The sequence below is a fragment of the Castor canadensis genome, chromosome 15 (genome assembly GCF_047511655.1).
Source record: "Castor canadensis chromosome 15, mCasCan1.hap1v2, whole genome shotgun sequence".
NCBI lineage: Eukaryota > Metazoa > Chordata > Mammalia > Rodentia > Castoridae > Castor > Castor canadensis.
In genome coordinates this window covers 4,019,857-4,036,221 of record NC_133400.1, presented here as the reverse complement: position 1 = coordinate 4,036,221, position 16,365 = coordinate 4,019,857, and positions in this window count along the sequence as shown.

Below are 16,365 nucleotides of genomic sequence, written 5' to 3'. Positions count from 1 at the left end.
TCCTACTGCCTGGTAAAGGTGGGGAAAACTGGTCATTGGTAAGAAAACCAGAGATGGGTTCATTACCCCACACCACTGATTAGGGCAAATTCCACAAAGAATCAAAGAAGAAAATTAAAGGAACCCCAAAAGACATGTGCTCTTCCTCTTTAAGTCTGGAATGAGAAAAATCTTCCTGACCAAAGCTCAAAACCCAGAATCCATAAAAAAGATAAATACATTCAAATATACAAAAAGTCTTCTTGGGTGGGGAGGGGAGGTGGGTAATACTGACACAATGGCCTATAAAGGCCAGTTGGCAAAATCCAGCAAAACCTCAAATCTGTATGGTCTCAACCAATTTTCCCTAGAGGTCAGTGGTGCCCAGCCCTGGCTGGACACTGGGGTCACCAGTGCTCAGATATTCTGATGGAATTGATCCAAGCTGTGCCCTGGAGGCTGGGAGTTTTTAAAACCCACCAGTGATTCTTGTGCACAGTTGGGTCATAGGTGTCTTCGCACACATGCAAAATACAGCCATGGTTATATGTTGTTTTATTTCCAGTAGCAGAAAGTCAGGAATAACCTGAGTGCCCATCAGCGGGGGACCAGATGAGTGGAGAATGATACCAGGACACGTGGAGCACCATGCAGCTGAAAAAGAGAGAAAGAGCGAGGAGCTGTTCTGTGTGCTGACATGCAAGGTATCCTGAGTAAATAGTGCCAGGTACAGAACGGTGTGTGCAGAGCAGTGCTACCTCTGGGGTAAAATGTGGGGGGTAAAAATAGATATTTGTGCCTGTTTGTATGTGCATGAAAACCTCTGGCAGTACCTGTAGGTGGTAATGCAGGAACCAGGGGTGGAGTAAGAGGGAGATTGTACTATTTTTTAAATTTCATTTTGGACCATGTAAATGCATTACCTCCTCAGAATATTAAATGCCACAGACAGTGGCTCCCATCAGGAGTCTGAGCTGCGTGTCGTGGTCCCCATTGCTGGAGGAGTGCTGTGGCTGGGGACTGGGGATCCCTCCTTCACACCGCCTGCAGCTCTTCCCTCTGTTCGTTGTTGCGGACGCCCTCTACTGGACTGAACTGGTAAAAGAGTTGCTTTGAAAGCACACCCTACCATCCGGCGGTCCAGCTCAGGTAAAAATAAAACAAGATAAATACCTGTGTTCAGATTTGCTTCAATTGGAAATCCACATAATATAGAAAATAATTGAATTAAGTTCATATTTCCTTAGAAGAGAGCTCAAAATATTTGACACTATGTTCTGTTAAAGTCAGGGTGAGTAGGCTGGGCATGATGGGGGGTGTCTGTAATCCCAGCACTCAGGAGGCTGAGGTAGGAGGCTTGCAAGTTCCAGGCCAGTCTAAGCTATGTGGTGAGGCCATGTCTCAAAGAAGGAAATCAGCAAACAAAAAGAATTGGGGAAGTAGAGTGGCAGGAGTTCACTTATTCATTCATTCGTTCCTGGCCCTGGGCCTAGCCTGTGTTTAAGGCTGGCCATAAACCCCCTCGCCTGCAGGGGGCAGGCGTATAACATAAGTAAGCCAAACGCACAGCAAGTCGATTTTTCTGGAGAAGGCGGTCCTGTCTGTCCTGCCTGACTCTGGTATCAGTTCCCCTTTAGGTCATCTTGCACATCCAGCTAGGGCTGGCCCTCAGTTCTGACCTCATTGCCACATACAGAGTGCAAAGTCTCCCAGTTGTTCAAGAGACGCAAAACATCTGGACCTCTTATTCTTAAACTTTGCCAATGCAGTGTGCAAACTTGAGCTAGAGAAATCTCTCCCGGTCCTGGTGGGGCACAAGGACAGGCTTACTCCAGTGTGGATGCTGTCCGTCATCGGCCAGAAGACTCGATTCCGATAGGCTGAACAGAGGCCCAACAACAATTGAGTCAGGATCAGGTAGAACTCAGGCTTGGTTTAATCAAGGCTTGGCCCTTGGTAGCTCTTTGTGTCTGTTTTCCCCTCCTTAGTGTATCAGTGTTATCTTCAGGCAAATTCTGCCCCTCTGCCTGGCACACCTTACCCCCAGATCTGCACAGCTGACTTCTCATTGGGACCTCAAACATTGCCCCCTCAGAGTGCCCTTCCCAGCATCCCATTGTGAAAAAAAAAAGCCGCTCTGTGACCATGTGCCAGTCACTCTCAACCGCCCACCTCTGTTTTCCTTCCATGGCTCTCACTAATCACAGTCTGAAGTTGCCTTTTATTTGATGTTTGTTGTTGTTTGGGGTACTTGGGTTTGAACTTAGGGTTCTGTGTTTGCTAGAAAGGCTTGAGCCATTCCTCCGGTCCTTGAAATTGCTTTTTTTTATATCTTTATTCTCTTCTGTCTGCCCACTCCTAGGAGAACGTCAGGGCCACAAGGACAGAGACAATGCTCAACTCAGCCACCATGTGTGCCCAGCTCCAAGGAGCCACACCGATTGCCAGCAGGTGCAGGACTCATTGTGGTGAACAGGCTGAAGTGAGGGAGGGAGAAGAGGGTCAAAAAGGACGGAACTGGCCAAGACGTAGACAGGCAGATCTACTCTATGGAACTGACAGTCCAGCATGACATCTTTCATGTGTGGCCAATTGATTTTCAACCCAGGTGCCAGGGCAGTTCAGAGGACAAGAATACTTGTCACCAAACAGTGACAGGAGAAATGGGTACCATGACGTTGGACTCATGCCTCTCACTGTGTACAAAAATTAACTCAAATGGGCCAAAGAAGTAAGGGTGGGAGTTAATCTCAGATGAGAACACAGACTTACCCAGCACTCAGGAGGCTGAAGCAGGAGGATTTCGAGTTCAAGGCCAGCTGGGGCTACATACCTAGCCCCTGTCTCAAAAAAAAAGAGTCCAGGAATGCAGGTGCACATCTGTGATCCTAGGTACTTTGGAGTCAAGGGAGGAGAGCTGAAGTCTGAGGCCAGCTCCATGCAAAAACTTGAGACCCTACCTGAAAAATAACTAGAGTGGGCTGGCAGTGTGGTTCAAGAGGTAGAGTATCCACCTAGCAAGAGGAAGGCACTGAGTTCAAAGCCCGATGCCACCAAAAAATACAACAAAAACATAAATCTCTATAGCCTTGGATTAAGCAATGATTTAGATGTGACACAAAATATGAGAAGTGACAAAAGAAAACATTACATGCATTGGACCTCATCATAATTTAAAAAATTTGTGATTCAAAGGACGCCTTCAAGACTAGTGCCAGTGCCTCACACCTGTAATCCCAGCTACTCAGAAGGCAGAGATCAGGAGTTCAAACTCCAGTACCACCAAAAAACAAACAAAGAACACCTTCAAGAAACTGCACAGAAGCCAGGCATGGTGGTACATGGCTGTAATCCCAGCACTCCAGAAATGGAAGCAGGAGGATTGTAAACTTAAGAGCCAGCCTGAGCTATAAAAGAAAGAAAGGAGGGGAGAGGGAGGGAGGGGGAAAGAAAACACCAAAGAAAGAAAGGACAACACACAGAATAGGAAAAGCTTGAGCAGGTGATTATCTGGAAAGGGTCTACAGAGAATATATGAAGAGCTCTCACAAGTCAACAATAAAAGGCAATCAATTAATTAAAAATTAGGAAAAGGATTTTTTCCTAATTTTTAATTTGTTGGGGTTTTTTGAGACAGTCTCACTGTCAGTCCAGACTGGTCTCAAATGCACAAATCTCCTGCTTCTGCTTCCTGAGTGCTGGGATTACAGGCATGCACCGTCATGCCTGGCTCTAGGCAAAGGATCAAGGGACATTTCTCTGAGGAAGCTGTACAAGTGGCCAACAGGTACATGGAGAGATGCTGGATGACATTAGTCATCAGAGAAATGCAAATCCAAAGCACCACGAACTTCACCCCCACCGGGACAGACAATAATCAGTGTTGGTGAAGAAATGGGGAAACGGGCGGGGGCCCTCGCACACTGCTGGTGGGAATATGAATGACGAGACTGCTTTAGACAACAGTGTGTCAGTTCCCTGAGATGTCAAATGCAGAGTTAGCGTGTGACCCAGTAACTCCACTCTTCGGCATTCATCCAGGAGAAAGGAAAACATGCCACATAACAACTTGTGTTTGAATCCTCAATAGCAGCATTGTGCATAATAGTCAAAAAAATGGGAACAACCCAAATTTCCATCAGCTGAAGAGTTGATAGAGCAAATGTGATGTATTCGTGCCATGGAATATTATGGGGCCATAAAAGGAAGAGACTAGGGTGGGCATGGTAGTTCACGCCTGTAATCCCAGCACTCAGGAGGTGGTGGCAGAAGGATCATGAGTTCAAGGCCATGATAGAAACTCTATCTCAAAGGGGGGTGGGGAGGAAAAAAGGACCAATTTGTGCTGTAACACAATGAACCATGTAAACACGAAGCCAGGCAGAAGGCGGCACAACGTGTGCCTCTGTTGATGTGACATGTCCACGTGACAGATTGGTGTCACCAGGAGCCGGGCTGATCAGTTTGGGTGGAGAACAGGTGTGGAGCTTGAGGAAAACGTCCCGGACTTAGCTAGGGATGGCAGTCACACAACTTCAAGAATACACTAAATTGCTGGTGTAGAAATGCACGTTGACATTTAAGATCATTTTTAGCAAGCCCTGGGCCTCCAGTCAGCAATCTGTGCTTTTTTGTGGGGGACTGAGTTTGAACTCAGGGATTTCAGCTTACAAAGCAGGCACCCTGTCTCTTGAGCCACACCTTCAGCCCTCTATGAAGACTAGGACCTCCTTTAAGGAAAAGAAATTCTCATCATCAAGTTTTTGATGTCTGAGGAATGCCAGGTAAGTTGAGCTAGGCTGTGGCTCAAGTGTAGCCACAGCAAAAATTAAGTCCCAAGTTCAAATCCCAGAATAGCAAAAAAAAAAAAAAAATGCAGATGCTGATTTACTCTTTCTTAGTCTAGAATCCCGTTGGCTCCATTCTCCATGTTAAGCTGCAGTTACTTAAACTCCTTCCCTATCCTGTGAGTCTTTTCCCCCTAGGCCATGCAGTGCTTGAGGCTTTCTTGTCTCCATGACTTTTTGTCTAGTGTATAGTATTCCTGCTTCCCACATCTTTCCTGGGCACTGTTACCTGGCCCTTCCTCCTGCCACCTGGGAAGGATAAAAAGATGATCAGCTGACAGGTGAAGTATAAATGTGTCTGTGTTCCTGTGGCTTCACAGGTAGATTGATATCACTAGGCACAGGTTTAGTCTTGCCATGTTTACACATTGGGGATAAAATTCAGCTTATTAAACATTTCATGTAACTACATGCAAGTTGTGCCAGACTGGCCTTTGCTGGGTAGTGACTTTTTTTTCTTTTGCACTACTGGAGTTTGAACTCGGGGCCTACACCTTGCTTAAGCCACTCCACCAGCCCGTTTTTGTGATGGGTTTTTTTCAAAATAAGGTCTCATGAACTATTTGCTTGGGCTGCCTTTGAACTGCAATCCTCCTGATCTCTGCCTTCCAAGTAGCTACGATTACAGGGGTGAGCCACCAGCACCTGGCTTGAAGGACATTTTTAAATCTGATACTGACACAGGAGATGAGCCACGGACAAAGGCTGAATTGTCACGGTATGATGTGTGGTTAATAAAAGTCTAGCTCACATCCTGTGTGCAATTCGGGACTCTGCTGTATAGAACTAATGCCAGTGAGACAGGTACCCTCTAAGTGCCTTCCTAGGATTTTCTGTTAATTCGCACATCAGCAGAAGACACTGCTCCTACACCAACACAGATGAGGAGGCAAGCCATCCCTTGGGGTGGAACACTGTGGAGACACCCTTTGCACGGGCTGTCCACCCTCAGAGGTTTCGGGCTCTACACCAAGAAGCAGGATTTGGAGACCTTGACATTGAGCCAGGTAGCTCAGCTTCAAGGCCTTGAGGCATCTCTGCTGCTTTGTAAGAGCGTGGGACTTGCACCATCATTGCAAAAACCAAACAGACTCCTCGAGGTCACAGTCCTGGTTTCCACATTTTCCTTGAGGCTACAAAAAAAAAAAAAAAAAAAAAAATCCCACCTCAGCTGAAATGAGAGACAGATAAAACACAACCCTGAAACTTGCTTTCTCAGCAAGGTGGTTGTCACTCTGAGGCAGGTGTCTTGCAGACATTTATTTGTAGAACAGGCTATTTGTGCCGGTCTCACCGATCATCAAAGTGCCAAACAGCTCCCAGGAAATCTGAATGAGGAAGCTCCAGAGCTGTGGCTGAGGGAGCACAAAAGGGTGGCTGAGTGGCCGCTGGCCAGGCTGTGTGACCCAGGGTCCAGCTGCCAGGAGTCTTAGGCAGAGGCCCAGTGGCTGTGCAGGGCAGAGCGCTCTAATGGTAAGGATTGAGCAGGAGCTCACCCCAACCCTGGCTGTTTTATACCTTTCTTAGCTGCAGTTTCCTCTTCTGAGGAAGGAGCACCCCACAGAGGGTATGAGATCATATGGGGAGAAGGTGTGTGAAAGTCAACAGGTCAGCTGGTGTTTTAAGTTCACCCCTCAAATCTATATGTTTGTTCATGACTTAAAATATTACTGAAGCCAGGAGTGGTGGTTCACATCTTTAATCCCAGCACTTAGGAGACAGAGGTAGGAGGAGCAAGAGTTCAAGATCAACCTGGTCTATAGAGTGAGGCCCATCTCAAAAGGAAAAAAAAGCGTTGCTAGAACACACACCCAGTGCTAGACTCCTCGTTGAAAACAGTAGCGATCATCTGCACATCTGAGTAGATTGGGAGGAAATGAGTGCTGAGTCTTGCCTGGGATGGGATTGCTGACAGGCGGGCAGACTGGTGAGGCCTCTCAGCACAGAGATTAGCAACCAGAGTGAGGAGAGGGGAACACTACAACCCAGAGACTGGGCCTCCCAGGGAAAGCTGGAGCCCAGAGGAGGTGCGGCTGCTGGACGTGTGCTCTGGAGAGGGTGGCAACGCATCAGGAGTTTCTTCTCCCCCTCCTGCCAGTCTTGGGTCTCCACTAGTCTTGGGTTGGCAGACCCTGCAGGAAGCCACTGACCACATAACCTGCAAGGTGAGGTTCTTCCCCCAGCCCCACCAGGTTCCCCCACCAGGGGGAAGGGTAGATCTAGCAAGTTCCAGGGCAGGACTCTCACTCAGAACCAGGGAAGAAAAAAATGTGCTCCACCATGGTAACTGGTACCCAAAAAGGGCCCCACAGCGCTTAAGGGGGGCAGGTAACCAAGGGACAGTTTATGCACAGGAGAGAGGTTCACGGTGCTCCTGAGACAGGAGCAGGTGCTCCATCCCCGGGAGCACTGTCTCGCCACAGACGGTGGAATTCCCACAGGGACTCTGCAGCGCGGTGGCAGGCACTGCAGGTGGGGATTCAATAGGATGGAGGAAGGGGGTCTTTCCAGTGGAAACAGGTAGTAAGTTCCCTGTCACAGTGAAGGGCTGTGGAAGCCCATTCTTCACTTAGTGACCGTTCCTGATCTGAGCTACTTCCTGCTTTTGCTGTGACAGAGAAATTTGAGTCACAAAGAGGATCTTGTGTTGTCAGTTGAATTTTACTTGCTTTGCAAAAGACTGTCCTCTTTCCCCTTATCAGCGTGAATTCCTCGTAGGCAGGGAGGTGTTCCTGTGTCTGCCTGACTTGAAGCAAACACAATCTATGAAACCTGGGTCCTTAGTTTTACCAAAACCAAACCAAACCAAAAAAACATCTGGCTGGGGATGTGGCTGAAATGGTAGAGCGCCTGCCTTAGCAAGCATGAGGCCCTGGGTTTAAATCCTAGTAACTAACACACACACACACACACACACACACGATCCCCCCAGAACATTCAAAATGTAATTTCAGCCAGGTGCCGGTGGCTTGTGCCTGTAATCCTGATGACTTGGGAGGTTGTGATCAGGAGGATCACAGTTTGAGGCCAGTCCAGACAAGTAGTTCAAGAGACACCATCTCCAAAATAATAAGAGCAAACTTGGGATGGGAGGTGTGGCTCAAGCAGTAGAGTGCCTACTCGACAAACATGCAGTTCTGAGTTCAAATCCCAGTCCCACAAGTAAAGAAATAAGTAAAATGTAACTTCAGTCTTATATATGATTTTTTAGGGAAATGTGTTGTATGCTAGAAAGTCACGGAGAGGGAGAGGTGAAAGACAATCTGCAAAGCCCCAAGGCCGCAGCATTGGTCAGTGACTAGATCAGCATCACCGAACGCCGACTGCATCAATAGCTGTAACAATTGTTAAGTCTCCTCCTCCATGTTTGCACAAAATTATGCACCTTCTGGGTTTTCCTCGCCCTCACGTATATGACCATTCCTTCTTTCCTGGAGCACCAGCCGCGGAGGGTCCAAAGGAGTGGAGCCCGTGAGCAGAGCCGGCCCTGACTCCCAAGTCTCCTCCCGCTCAAATCTCTCACTGCATCAAGTCCTCCGAAGTTTCATCTGCGTCCTCATACAAACAAAATCCTTCTTCTTGCCCTCACTCCCGAAATTAACATGGCGTTTACTGCAATCAGTGAGCAACAATAATAAACACAGCCGCCCTGCACAGACACTGATGGCACTTGCACGTGGCTCACGCCAAGGAGCAAGGGAGGAGCACACGGGAAGAAGGCTCAGCACACCTCGGACTAGTGTCGCACAGAAGAAAGGGGACATGTCTGCTAACCTCATGGGGCAAGGAAGTGGAATTTGGTGAGGAGGGCATCTTTACAAAGTGAGTGCTTCAGCAGGGCTCGGTAGCTCATGCCTGTAATCCCAGCTACTCAGGAAGTAGAGATCAGGAGGATCATGGTTTGAGGTCAGCCCAGGCAAATAGTTCTCAAGACCCTATCTCGAGAAAACCCTTCACAAAAAAGGGCTGGTGGAGTGGCTCAAGGTGTAGGCCCTGAGTTCAAACGCCTGTACTGTCAAAAAGAAAAATTCAAATTTGCTTAGACATCAGAAGGTGCAGGTGTCTTTCAGGCATTGTTCATCTCAATCATCCACTCATTCTTTTGATCAATAACTACTCCTCCTGGCCTCACAATACCAGGCAGTGCGCTTTCAGGCTGACAGGCAGGGCCAAGAATTACTGTGTTTGTTTTTACAGTGCTGGGGATGGAACCCAGGGCCTCGAGCATTCCAGGCGAGCACTGCACTGCTGAGCACATTTTTGCCCATTTTATTGATGGGGAAACTGAGGCCTGTCCATCTGTACATTGTCACACATGTGGGATGTAAGAGTGCCAGGCCTCGGACCAGGTCTCCTGATCTGATTGTGGGTCTTTCCGTGCTTTTTGCTGTGCAGTGCTGTGTGTTCCAACTGATCTTAAGCAGAATTTCAGTCCCTCGAAAAGACTGTGTGGAGGACAGGACCAACTGCACTGGCTGGCTTGGAGAACGAGAGATAAACGGATTGAAAATGAAAGTGTCCCCCGGAGGAAGTCAGAGCACTGAGAGCAGACAGAAGGCACATCAGGGGGACTGAACAGGAAAATGTTTGTTTACTCTGAAGCAGGGTCTATCTATCCTCCTACCTCAGCCTTCTAAGCAGCAGGGACTACAGGTGCATCCACTGTCTGGCCTTAAGGAGAATTTGGAGTTATTGAGGGCTGTGCTGGAAAAACCAGCACTGGCTCCTGAGGTGCCCAGAGCAGGAGCTGGTACCATGCCAGGCCTGAACATGCAAGGATGGGGAATGAGCTGCTGGAGGCTGGGAGGCCATGGAGAAGCCCCAGGTCCCTCCTTCACTTCTCAGTCAGCCTCAGTGGAGCTTTCTCCTCCACCTCAGCCCCTGTTCAGTTTTAGCAAAGAACCCTGGGCAGTCCATAGGAGCAAGAATCACACGCCCTTTTCCTTTTCTTTTCTTTTTTTTTTTTTTTTTTTTTGTGGCACCGGGGTTTGAACTCAGGGCCTTGAACTTGTTAGGCAGGTGCCCTACCACATGAGTCACTCCCCAGCCCTTTTTGCTTTAGTTATTTTTCGGGTAGCATCTCTTGTTTTTTGCCTGGGCTGGCCTGGATCTTGATCCTCTTACCTATGCCTCCCAAATAACTGGGATGACAGGCTCCAGTCACCACACCCGTGCTTTTATTGGCCGAGAACAAGGGTCTCACTAAATTTTTTCCGAGGCTGGCCACACACCACGATCTTCCCAATCTCCACCTCCCAAGTAGCTGGGATTATAGGTGTGAGCCAGTCATCTTGACGTTGCCTCTTAGTAATTCCCATTCTTCACCCTCTCTCTGCCTGTCAGCTATGAACCCTCAGCTGTCTTTCCTACATTTGCAATTGAGTTCTAGCTCTCTCTCTTGTTGCAATTGTCTTGAATAAAGAGTCAGCATAATTCTCTTATGTCAGAATAATTTCTGCATTACAGATGGCCTGCTGCTGTGGTCAGGAGGGACACAGTCACCTGCAGAGTAGCCATTTGAAGCAGGGAGGGGGCAGCTTCACACACACACACGCACACGCACACATCTGCTGCCGGTGCCTCCCATTGGCTGAACTCAACAAGAAGTCATGGGGAAGTAGACTAGGCAAGTATCTGTCAACGTTAGCTTCCAGTTACAGAGAACTCAAAGATCAAACCTGTGGGAATTAGCCAGGGCGCCCTACTAGCTGATGACTTGTGTGGCTGTGTTTAATTAATGCGGCCAGAACACTTCTTAAAGTGGTACAGTGCTTGCCTAGCATGCATGAGATCTTGGGTTTGATCCCCAGCAGAGAGAGAGTCAGAAATTCTCTGAGGCTGATGGCTGGGAATGTGCAGGGCAGCCAGTGCCAGCCTGCCAGCATAATCGGGGAGGGGACAGGAGCAGGGAATCTGTCTGCAGACCAGGCATGCCAACTCTCCTAACACCCAAGGGGTGACATCTGGACCAGAAAAGGGATTTTGCAAGAGATTGATAGCCAACAAGGTGCCAAGGGTATGCCAGTGGCCATTCTGTGGTTCTCTTTCTTTTTTTGGTTTCACTGGGGTTTGAACTCAGAGCCTTACATTTGCAACACAGGTGCTCTACCACTTGAGCCACTCCACCCACCCCGATTCTAGGGTTCCCATCCAGATTTATGCAGCTCCAGTACAGGTGGGACTGTAGTCATCAATCGTCAGGTGAGACACAGTTGCCTGGTGAAGGCACACCCTTCCAGTCCTCTCTCCCACATCTCTCTTTCTCTCTCTGGTACTGGGTTTGAACTCAAGGCCTCATATTTGCTAGGTGGGCACTCTACCACTTGAACCATGCCCCCAGTCCTTGTTTTGCTTTAGTTATTTTTCTGATAGGCTCTCAAGTTTTTGCCAGCCTCAGACCAATACCCTCCTACCTACACCTCCTGAGTAGCCAGGACCACAGGTGTGTGCCACCACGCCCACTCTTCTCACCTCGTCTTTCTCCAGCCATTTGGCACAGGTCTCAATGTTTTGGGCAAAAACAAAAGAACAGAGACCATGCCTGGAATCATCTGACTTTCCCTGACTGCCCCGGGACTTGTCCGACTCCACGGCACGCCCCCTAGGGACTCAGCCCTGGACAACCCAGACAATGACTATGGGAGTTAACACCCATGGGCTGCCCTTGACCAGTGGGGGTGTAGGAGCCAGTACCCAATGTGTCCCCCTCTTGTCTCCTGGATGGATCATCGGTGAGATCCATTTCATACAGTAGCCCAAGAGGTCGCACAGGGCTGACCACAGTCCGCAGAGCACTGGGCAGTGGTGGTGACTGCATTCCAAGACAGGCTTCCCGTTTCCCTGTTCTACACCCCTATCCTATATTCCTACATCCTGGGATCACATGCGTGTTGTAACTTGGAAAGAAAAATATGAAAGGGATCAACAGTGTGGGGATGGCCTGGCCTTGAACACAGACTGACAGTCACAAACACGTCTTCATCCCAGAGTGTGACAGACTGGAATAGCAACAGACCCTGCCTTAGCTGGGACACAGCCCTCTCGAGGGGGCAAGCAGAGACCACGCCAGCTTGAGGCATGAGTCTGGGGGAGGAAAGGGAAGAGAGGAAATGCACTGGCATGCGTAACTGCCCACAGAGAGAAGAGGTGCAAGCCAGATACAGTGTCGCACGCCTGTCACCCCGGCTACTGAGGCAGGGAGGGAATCTTGAGTTTGAGGCCACCCTGGGAACAATTAGTGAGACCCTGTCTGAAAAACAAAATACAAGCAAAAGGACTGGGGATGTGGCTTCAAATGGAGAGCAGTTATCTACCATGTGAGGGGTCCCAGCTTCAATCCCCTGTACTAGGAAAAAAAAAAAGACGGATGGGAGGGAGGGGGAAAGAGGGAAGGAAGAGAGGGAGGGAGGGAGAAAGGGAGGAATGAAGGAAGGAAAGGAAGGAAGGAGAGAAAGAAAGAAAGAAGGAAGGAAGGAAAGGAAAGAAAGAAAAGAAAGGAAGGAAGGAAAGAAAGAAAGAGAGAGAGAGAAAGAAAGAAAGACAGAAAAGAACAGCAGGACACAGGGGTTACACCTGGTCATCTGCATCCCCTCTCTCCTCTGCCTCCTTCATCTCTGTTCCGTTCCTCTTCTTTGCAGGACAGCTACTTCCATTAGAGAACTTTGAGCTAACATCATCCCCAGTTACTGACAGGACAGAAAGACCTTCTCTCTCCCAGCAACAATATGGAAATCTCAGGGAAGGACTCTGATTGGCCCTGTTCGGATGACACACCCAAGGACTAGGCTGCTATTAGTCCTGGGTCACATGGCTACGTGTGTGTGTGTGTGTGTGTGTGTGTGTGTGTGTGTGTGTGTGTAGCTGCAAGTGTAGGACACTTATTTATAGCATCCCAGTCACTGTGCTAAGGCTTTTCCATGAAATATCACACTAAATCTTCAGGTAGGCTCACTGTGACCCTCATTTCACAGAGGAGACTGCAAAATGTGCCCAAGGTCACACAGCTGCTAGGGGCCAGGAGCTAGCGCTGGGCTGAGACTATCTGCACACTGCGTTGGTACCGCCTGCTGTACTGAGTGATTGATGGAGTGGATGTGACCAGCAAAACCAAATCGACCTGAAGTGCAGAGGAAACCCCAAGGTGTCCCCTGCTGTGGGGAGGGTAGGAGCCAGGACAGGGTCTGGCTGCAGAAGGTGGACGTGGGGTGAATGGACAACTCTTGATGAAGCAGACTCCCCAGGACCCAGTGTTCCTCCCTCCTTCAGTTCCCCCAGCAAGGGCCGGTTTCTGCCCTCCTTATCTTGCCATGTTGCAACTGTGCTCAGCGCCTGTCTCCCCCACTTCATCTGCACTCAGCCCTTTCTGGCCAGAGCCGACCGCCCAGCCTCGAAACAACCAGGTTTTCCTGAGGAAAGCAGAGGAAAAGGCTTGGACACCAGGAGCCCTGGTGAGACCCCACTCCCAAGGCAGTCAAGCAAGAAGCCATCTGGCACCAGGTCAGAAAGGAACAGCCGCTCAGCTGATAAGGTACTGGCCACACACTTGTCACTTCCCCAAAGAGAGGCAGGAGTTTGAACTTGAGTTCTGCAGATAGTTCTGAAGGGATCCCAGCCTCAAAGAGTTCTTGGGACCTGGAGGTAATGTTGGAAGGGTGAATGTGAGTTCTCAGAATGTGTGTCTGTTAGTGCTGCCTGATGCCCAGCTTCTAGGATCCCACAGCTACCTCTGAGCCGGGCAGAAGTGTACGGTGATCAGTTAGCAATGTCTGCCATGGGTGCAGGATAGAAAGTGCTACGTGTTGACCATCTTGTGGAGCAGGACTGTGGGAGAAGACCGCAGGGCAGATTACCAGTAATAATAGCAGCTAAAATGGGCATGGTGATGCATGCGTGTAATCCCGGAGCTCAGAAGGCTGAGGCAAGAGAGTGGAGAGTTCAAGGCCGTCTTGGATACATAGCCAGATATTATTGTCTCAGGATTACAATAACAATCCTAATAATAATAGCTACTGCTTATTAAGCACTTGAAATGTTAAATGCTTTTCCTGCTCTGTCTCATTTAATCTTCAAAATAACCCTCAGTGCCAGGCACTAGTGGTTCATGCCTTTAATCCCAGCTACTCAAGAGGCAAAGATTAGGAGGATCTCTGTTCTAAGCCAGCCCCTGGCAAATAGTTCACAAGACCCTATCTTGAAAAAACCCATCAAAAAAAAGGGCTGGTGGAGTGGCTCAAGCAGTAAGAGTGTCTGCCTAGCAATCTCGAGGACCTGAGTTCAAACCCCAGTGCTGCCAAAAATAAAACTAACCCTCAGAGATAAATGCTATCATTGTCCCTTCTGTACACATTCAGCTCCAGGAGGGCTGTGACTTTGCTCAACATTGCTTACTGTGGAGCCCTCAGTTCCTAAAGAGCCCCCCTCCCCACATGGGCATGCAGGACTAGGTGAACTCCCGCTTTGCAGATGGGGAAACTGAGGCCCAGCACAGTCAGTAGCTTGCTCAAAGTCATGTAGCCAGTGGATGCTCCCAAATGAAAGAGAATGTTCTGTAATCTGCACTGTCCCTCACAGCAGCCACCGGCCATGTGTGCTCCTGAGGGCTTGGATTGTAACCGGTGTGACTGAAAAACTGAATTTATCATTTTATGTAAATCTTGGCTGATTAAAATTGCGATAGCAACACGGGACTGGTGGTGACCACTTTGCTCTCAGTCTGGAGCCTGAGGGCTTGGTCACCCTAGTCTAATGCCAGACGCTGGGTTGTTGAGGAAGTACAACCAAGGTTTCCCTTGGTTTCGCATAAATACACTGGGACTTTTTATAATTACAGTTCTGTGGCAGGGAGGCCAGGGGTCACAGCAAGTGGATTTGAGTTCTTTGCCACGACAGTTCCAGGAGGCCTTTTATCCAGGGGACTGGTCTTACGTGTGACTAGGACTATCTGCTGAGCTTGGACCTGAGTCAGGTTTGCAACTTGAAAGAGCTTGGACCTCAGCCACATTTGCAACTTTGGAATCCTAAGTCCTCGTGTCAGTTCGTTTACCAGGGGACAGAAAGAGAAACAGTGTCAGGTCCAGCACGCTGTGGGTGACTCAGGCTGTGGGCACTGGCAGTTGGTTAGGGACCTTAGTTGGTGACTGCTCAGGAGCCATTCTGACCCCAGAGGCTCAGAGACAAGAGCAGCTCAGGCAGAAAAGCTGTGCAGCAAACCCCTCCACTGATGCCTGCCCCCTACCTCCTCCAGCCTCTGTCCAGGCCGTTGATATCCTCTTCCCTCCCGGCACAGTGTGAGCTTGAGTAATGTCTGAAGTTGGTGACCTTGGCAGTGCAGGCGACCACTAGCATGTGCCAGCTTGCACAGCCTGTCCATGTTAGTAGGAACCAAGGCTTCAGCCAAAAGATGGTCCTCTGATTCATAGGTCCATGTCATCAGCAAAAGTTAATGTTTACACAGCTTTAATTCTTGCCGGGGCACTGTTCCAAGTAGTGGTCATTTAAGTGTTAATTCATTTAACTCCCTTGATGACACCAGGAGGGCAGAACAGGTGCTACCCCACTTGGAGGTGGGGAAATTGAGGCAGAAACAAGCTAAGTAGCTGGTACAGCTCACATGGCTAGGGAGCAGCCAGTCCAAGGCTCAAACCCAGGCAGAGCTGGGAGGAAAAGGCTGGAAAGGAAGGAGGATTGGGTGGAGTGCACCTGAGGGGAGGTCTTTTTTTCTTTGATCTGAGATGAGGGACCACCCCAGGACTGCCCAGATGGCCTCTCTCATCCGCTGGAGACTCCCAGTGCTTCCTGGCCTCTGCATTCATAGTTACAAACTTACAGGTTGGGTGGGCCAAGAATTCCACCAGCCAACACGATCCAGCTTGGCCCACAGGCCTGGGATGTTTTCTGCCGAGCTGTGATTTTTCTAGATTACTTGGCCTCTGGGAGGCAAGTCGAGCCAAGGACAAACCTTTGACACACTGAACAGGGTGTTTAGAGAGGCAGTCCCGCCTCCTGGGTGCAGCTGCCTCCTCCAGGAGCCTGGCCAACCTGGAAACACCCCTGGAGGGAACAAAGCTGCCACAGCACACTGCACGCAGCAGTTAGCACTTGGCCTCCACCCCTGAAGGTCCAGCTGGTCTTGGGCCCCTGGCTATCAGCTCGGTGGTGACACCCCGTCCACATGCTCTGAGAGGGAGCCACAGTTCTCCTGGCCTACCCGGCTTAGAGTCCCTGCAGCGTTCTGTGCACTTTGTGAGCTACCTGGCACTCATCCCGGATCAAGTACCAGCCCTGTGATGCTGGGTGAGCTGTCCCATTGTTCACAGTCTCAGCTTACTCATCTGTAAAATGGGTTAGCATTGACCTACCAGGGTACCTTGAGGATCACAGCATTTCACATGGGGCCTGCACATTCACCAGCACTCACCTGGGCCTGGCTTCTCACCCTCCTCATCTTTTGCCATTCTATGTGTTCAGATGATTTGCTTCCTTACCCTGGGTCCTCTTCTGTGACATTCCTTTATTTATTTTATTTCTTAATTAATTTTTT